The 7,500-nt window shown below is 39.4% G+C and overlaps 4 non-coding genes across 4 annotated transcripts; all 4 read right to left on the reverse strand.

Moving 5' to 3' along the window:
* Positions 1-569: 569 nt before the first annotated feature.
* TRNAR-UCU (transfer RNA arginine (anticodon UCU)) lies at positions 570-642 on the reverse strand. Its single transcript has one exon. It is a non-coding gene; the product is annotated as a tRNA-Arg (tRNA).
* A 647-nt stretch (positions 643-1,289) lies between these two features.
* Positions 1,290-1,362, reverse strand: TRNAR-CCU (transfer RNA arginine (anticodon CCU)). Its single transcript has one exon. It is a non-coding gene; the product is annotated as a tRNA-Arg (tRNA).
* A 4,692-nt stretch (positions 1,363-6,054) lies between these two features.
* TRNAR-CCU (transfer RNA arginine (anticodon CCU)) lies at positions 6,055-6,127 on the reverse strand. Its single transcript has one exon. It is a non-coding gene; the product is annotated as a tRNA-Arg (tRNA).
* A 794-nt stretch (positions 6,128-6,921) lies between these two features.
* TRNAR-UCG (transfer RNA arginine (anticodon UCG)) lies at positions 6,922-6,994 on the reverse strand. The gene has a single exon. It is a non-coding gene; the product is annotated as a tRNA-Arg (tRNA).
* Positions 6,995-7,500: the final 506 nt, after the last annotated feature.

Consider the following 7,500-nt stretch of genomic DNA (forward strand, 5'->3'; position numbering starts at 1 on the left):
CACTTACTTCTTTTCTCAATATACTGGGCTTAGAAAATGGTATCAAGCCATCCTTATCATCAGCAGGACACGGAAAGAGGCACCAAGTCTCCTAACCAAGTTCAACCACACTCTGCAACTTAACCATTGCACTACAAATTAGGCAACGGGGGCATTAGCAAAGGCAGCCAATGTGCCGATCCTTTATACATTTTGTGTAGTACTTTTCTTACTCGGAGGCAAAATCAGCACTTTTACTGCCCAAATCATATAGATTTTACACATGTAGCACTCTATGCACACATAGGCACACACCTTGCAGTTCTTCTACACACACTTAAGCTAAAAACCCATTCTGTCACGTCAAAATTCTGCAAACCTATTACATATTCAGTGCGTCGGCATAGAAGCACTTTTTAATGCCACTAAAATGCACAAGTAGTTAGACTGAAGATGCAACCTGAATGAGTTTACAGTATGTACGCCAATTTATTAATGATTAGTAATGAGAAAGTGAGGACTACAAGAGTATTGGAAAAGACTTTTTCCACTCTGAATGTAAAGCAGATTGTGTGACCATTGGCCAAAAACGACCACGAAGGGACTCGAACCCTCAATCTTCTGATCAGATGTCAGACGCCTTATCCATTAGGCCACACGGTCATCCGTTCACCTGAGATGATTTTTATCATGTAGGTGGTATGCATGGATGGAGAACATATTATTGAAAGGTATTCAGGTTTACATCCCATAGTGTTCTTTCAGCTCTTTTCGCTGGAAGCACTTTATTGGAATCTATATATTGAGAATTTTATGAGTACGATATAATTTTGTTTTCCTTTTTGCATACATACCTCTTTCCTCATGAGTTTAAAGCTCATTTGTATGCTCTACATAGCTCTGGACGTTTCCAGACGTGGAGTGAAACTGTTTTGAAAGTAGTACAAATTGCTCCTTCCTGCATATGCTAATTTTTCACACTCACATAGGTTGTATAAGTTTTATGAATCCTGGCTTGACCTATTCAAGTAGCTGAAAGCCTGTCACCACCTCTAGAAACAAGATTCACACCAATCCAATTCAAATCATTTTTTCCAAAGGAATATGTTCTGGCCGGTCGAAAATGCATCTCACAAAAATAGGCATTTAAAAATCTACTTTGCAGTTTCAGAACACTAACATGACTGTGAAGTGTACACAAGTAAAACGGGACAGTTTCAAAGTACCTAATCCCTCATAAACTTCTGAGAGGAAGCATGTAATAAATCTACCTAATTTTCTGGAAAAGTAAGAGGGAGGATTTTTGTTATCACCTCAGATGGGACTCGAACCCACAATCCCTGGCTTAGGAGGCCAGTGCCTTATCCATTAGGCCACTGAGGCACACATGCCTAGCTCTTTTCTAGAGGCATTATTTAAATGTATTCTGTGGTCAGACACCGGTGTGTGCACACAGGGCATTTCTCACTTCTCTCTATAAGTAAACTTCCCATTTTCATCCTCTTCCATCCCCGACTTTAACGCTCTCTTCTATGCTATAATGGAGACTTTGCAATTTTAGCAAGTGGAGAGAAATTGGAGAACCACTTTCAACTCCACACTTCTTCTTCACTTACTTCTTTTCTCAATATACTGGGCTTAGAAAATGGTATCAAGCCATCCTTATCATCAGTAGGACACGAAAAGAGGCACTAAGTCTCCTAACCAAGTTCAACCACACTCTGCAACTTAACCATTGCACTACAAATTAGGCAACGGGGGCATCAGCAAAGCCAGCCAATGTGCCGATCCTTTATACATTTTGTGTAGTACTTTTCTTACTCGAAGGTAAAATCAGCACTTTAACTGCCCAAATCATACAGACTTTACACATGTAGCACTCTATGCACACATAGGCACACACCTTGCAGTTCTTCTACACACACTTAAGCTAAAAACCCATTCTGTCACGTCAAAATTCTGCAAACCTATTACATATTCAGTGCGTCGGCATAGAAGCACTTTTTAATGCCACTAAAATGCACAAGTAGTTAGACTGAAGATGCAACCTGAATGAGTTTACATTATGTACTCCACTATATTAATGATTAGTAATGAGAAAGTGAGGACTACAAGAGTATTGGAAAAGACTTTTTCCACTCTGAATGTAAAGCAGATTGTGTGACCATTGGCCAAAAACGACCACAAAGGGACTCGAACCCTTAATCTTCTGATCCAAAGTCAGACGCCTTATCCATTAGACCACGCGGTCATCCGTTCACCTGAGATGATTTTTATCATGTAGGTGGTATGCATGGATGGAGAACATATTATTGAAAGGTATTCAGGTTTACATCCCATAGTGTTCTTTCAACTCTTTTCTCTGGAAGCACTTTTTTGGAATCTATATATTGAGTATTTTATGAGTACGATATGCTTTTGTTTTCCTTTTTGCATACAAACCTCTTTCCTCATGCGTTTAAAGCTCATTTGTATTCTCTACATAGCTCTGGAAGTTTCCAGACGTGGAGTGAAACTGTTTTCAAAGTAGGACAAATTGCTCCTTCCTGCATATGCTAATTTTTCACACTCACATAGGTTGTATACGTTTTATGAATCCTGGCTTTACCTATTCAAGTAGCTGAAAGCCTGTCACCACCTCTAGAAACAAGATTCACACCAATCCAATTCAAATCATTTTTTCCAAAGGAATATGTTCTGGCTGGTCGAAAATGCATCTCACAAAAATAGGCATTTAAAAATATACTTTGCAGTTTCAGAACACTAACATGACTGTGAAGTGTACACAAGTAAAATGGGTCCGTTTCAAAGTAACTAATCCCTCATAAACTTCTGAGAGGAAGCATGTAATAAATCTCCCTAATTTTCTGGAAAAGATATAGGGAGGATTTTTGTTATCACCTCAGATGGGACTCGAACCCACAATCCCTGGCTTAGGAGGCCAGTGCCTTATACATTAGGCCACTGAGGCACACATGCTTAGCTCTTTTCTAGAGACATTATTTAAATGTATTCTATGGTCAAACACCGGTGTGTGCACACAGGGCATTTCTCACTTCTCTCTATAAGTAAACTTCCCATTTTCATCCTCTTCCATCCCCGACTTTAACGCTCTCTTCTATGCTATAATGGAGACTTTGCAATTTTAGCAAGTGGAGAGAAATTGGAGAACCACTTTCGACTCCCCACTTCTTCTTTACTTACTTCTTTTCTCAATATACTGGGCTTAGAAAATGGTATCAAGCCATCCTTATCATCAGCAGGACACGGAAAGAGGCACCAAGTCTCCTAACCAAGTTCAACCACACTCTGCAACTTAACCATTGCACTACAAATTAGGCAACGGGGGCATCAGCAAAGGCAGCCAATGTGCCGATCCTTTATACATTTTTTGTAGTACTTTTCTTACTCGGAGGCAAAATCAGCACTTTAACTGCCCAAATCATACAGACTTTACACATGTAGCACTCTATGCACACATAGGCACACACCTTGCAGTTCTTCTACACACACTTAAGCTAAAAACCCATTCTGTCACGTCAAAATTCTGCAAACCTATTACATATTCAGTGCGTCGGCATAGAAGCACTTTTTAATGCCACTAAAATGCACAAGTAGTTAGACTGAAGATGCAACCTGAATTAGTTTACAGTATGCACTCCACTTTATTAATGATTAGTAATGAGAAAGTGAGGACTACAAGAGTATTGGAAAATACTTTTTCCACTCTGAATGTAAAGCAGATTGTGTGACCATTGGCCAAAAACGACCACGAAGGGACTCGAACCCTCAATCTTCTGATCCGAAGTCATAAGCCTTATCCATTAGGCCACGCAGTCACCCTTTCACCTGAGATGATTTTTATCATGTAGGTGGTATGCATGGATGGAGAACATATTATTGAAAGGTATTCAGGTTTACATACCATAGTGTTCTTTCAGCTCTTTTCGCTGGAATCACTTTTTTTGAATCTATATATTGAGAATTTTATGAGTACGATATGCTTTTGTTTTCCTTTTTGCATAAAAACCTCTTTCCTCATGAGTTTAAAGCTCATTTGTATGCTCTACATAGCTCTGGTCGTTTCCAGACGTGGAGTGAAACTGTTTTGAAAGTAGTACAAATTGCTCCTTCCTGCATGTGCTAATTTTTCACACTCACATAGGTTGTATAAGTTTTATGAATCCTGGCTTGACCTATTCAAGTAGCTGAAAGCCTGTCACCACCTCTAGAAATAAGATTCACACCAATCCAATTCAAATCAATTTTTTCCAAAGGAATATGTTCTGGCCGGTCGAAAATGCATCTCACAAAAATAGGCATTTAAAAATCTACTTTGCAGTTTCAGAACACTAACATGACTGTGAAGTGTACACACGTAAAACGGGACAGTTTCAAAGTACCTAATCCCTCATAAACTTCTGAGAGGAAGCATGTAATAAATCTACCTAATTTTCTGGAAAAGAAAGAGGGAGGATTTTTGTTATTACCTCAGATGGCACTCAAACCCACAATCCCTAGCTTAGGAGGCCAGTGCCTTATCCATTAGGCCACTGAGGCACACATGCGTAGCTCTTTTCTAGAGGCATTATTTAAATGTATTCTATGGTCAGACACCGGTGTGTGCACACAGGGCATTTCTCACTTCTCTCTATAAGTAAACTTCCCATTTTCATCCTCTTCCATCCCCGACTTTAACGCTCTCTTCTATGCTATAATGGAGACTTTGCAATTTTAGCAAGTGGAGAGAAATTGGAGAACCACTTTCGACTCCACACTTCTTCTTCACTTTCTTCTTTTCTCAATATACTGGGCTTAGAAAATGGTATCAAGCCATCCTTATCATCAGTAGGACACGGAAAGAGGCACTAAGTCTCCTAACCAAGTTCAACCACACTCTGCAACTTAACCATTGCACTACAAATTAGGCAACGGGCGCATCAGCAAAGGCAGCCAATGTGCTGATCCTTTATACATTTTGTGTAGTACTTTTCTTACTCGGAGGCAAAATCAGCACTTTAACTGCCCAAATCATACAGATTTTACACATGTAGCACTCTATGCACACATAGGCACACACCTTGCAGTTCTTCTACACACACTTAAGCTAAAAACCCATTCTGTCACGTCAAAATTCTGCAAACCTATTATATATTCAGTGCGTCGGCATAGAAGCACTTTTTAATGCCACTAAAATGCACAAGTAGTTAGACTGAAGATGCAACCTGAATGAGTTTACAGTATGTACTCCACTTTATTAATGATTAGTAATGAGAAAGTGAGGACTACAAGAGTATTGGAAAAGACTTTTTCCACTCTGAATGTAAAGCAGATTGTGTGACCATTGGCCAGAAACGACCACAAAGGGACTCAAACCCTCAATCTTCTGATCCGACGTCAGACGCCTTATCCATTAGGCCACGCGGTCATCCGTTCACCTGAGATGATTTTTATCATGTAAGTGGTATGCATGGATGGAGAACATATTATTGAAAGGTATTCAGGTTTACATCCCATAGTGTTCTTTCAGCTCTTTTCGCTGGAAGCACTTTTTTGGAATCTATATATTGAGAATTTTATGAGTACGATATGCTTTTGTTTTCCTTTTTCCATACAAACCTCTTTCCTCATGAGTTTAAAGCTCATTTGTATGCTCTACATAGCTCTGGACGTTTCCAGACGTGGAGTGAAACTGTTTTGAAAGTAGTACAAATTGCTTATTCCTGCATATGCTAATTTTTCACACTCACATAGGTTGGATAAGTTTTATGAATCCTGGCTTGACCTATTCAAGTAGCTGAAAGCCTGTCACCACCTCTAGAAACAAGATTCACACCAATCCAATTCAAATCATTTTTTCCAAAAGAATATGTTCTGGCCGGTCGAAAATGCATCTCACAAAAATAGGCATTTAAAAATCTACTTTGCAGTTTAAGAACACTAACATGACTGTGAAGTATACACAAGTAAAATGGGACAGTTTCAAAGTACCTAATCCCTCATAAACTTCCGAGAGGAAGCATGTAATAAATCTACCTAATTTTCTGGAAAAGATAGAGGGAGGATTTTTGTTATCACCTCAGATGGGACTCGAACCCACAATCCTTGGCTTAGGAGGCCAGTGCCTTATCCATTAGGCCACTGAGGCACACATGCATAGCTCTTTTCTAGAGGCATTATTTAAATGTATTCTATGGTCAGACAACGGTGTGTGCACACAGGGCATTTCTCACTTCTCTCTATAAGTAAACTTCCCATTTTCATCCTCTTCCATCCCCGACTTTAACGCTCTCTTCTATGCTATAATGGAGACTTTGCAATTTTAGCAAGTGGAGAGAAATTGGAGAACCACTTTCGACTCCACACTTCTTCTTCACTTACTTCTTTTCTCAATATACTGGGCTTAGAAAATGGTATCAAGCCATCCTTATCATCAGTAGGACACGGAAAGAGGCACTAAGTCTCCTAACCAAGTTCAACCACACTCTGCAACTTAACCATTGCACTACAAATTAGGCAATGGGGGCATCAGCAAAGGCAGCCAATGTGCCGATCCTTTATACATTTTGTGTAGTACTTTTCTTACTCGGAGGCAAAATCAGCACTTTAACTGCCCAAATCATACAGATTTTACACATGTACCACTCTATGCAGACATAGGCACACACCTTGCAGTTCTTCTACACACACTTAGCTAAAAACCCATTCTGTCACGTCAACATTCTGCAAACCTATTACATATTCAGTGCGTCGGCATAGAAGCACTTTTTAATGCCACTAAAATGCACAAGTAGTTAGACTGAAGATGCAACCTGAATGAGTTTACAGTATGTACTCCACTTTATTAATGATTAGTAATGAGAAAGTGAGGACTACAAGAGTATTGGAAAAGACTTTTTCCACTCTGAATGTAAAGCAGATTGTGTGACCATTGGCCAAAAACGACCACGAAGGGACTCGAACCCTCAATCTTCTGATCCGAAGTCAGACGCCTTATCCATTAGGCCACGCGGTCATCCGTTCACCTGAGATGATTTTTATCATGTAGGTGGTATGCATGGATGGAGAACATATTATTGAAAGGTATTCAGGTTTACATCCCATAGTGTTCTTTCAGCTCTTTTCGGTTGAAGCACTTTTTTGGAATCTATATATTGAGAATTTTATGAGTGCGATATGCTTTTGTTTTCCTTTTTGCATACAAACCTCTTTCCTCATGAGTTTAAAGCTCATTTGTATGCTCTACATAGCTCTGGACGTTTCCAGACGTGGAGAGAAACTGTTTTGAAAGTAGTACAAATTGCTCCTTCCTGCATATGCTAATTTTTCACACTCACATAGTTTGTATAAGTTTTATGAATCCTGGCTTGACCTATTCAAGTAGCTGAAAGCCTGTCACCACCTCTAGAAACACGATTCACACCAATCCAATTCAAATCATTTTTTCCAAAAGAATATGTTCTGGCCGGTCGAAAATGCATCTCACAAAAATAGGCATTTAAAAATCTACTTTGCAGTTTC

Source organism: Triturus cristatus, chromosome 4_1 (genome assembly GCF_964204655.1).
Source record: "Triturus cristatus chromosome 4_1, aTriCri1.1, whole genome shotgun sequence".
Taxonomy (NCBI): Eukaryota; Metazoa; Chordata; class Amphibia; order Caudata; family Salamandridae; genus Triturus; species Triturus cristatus.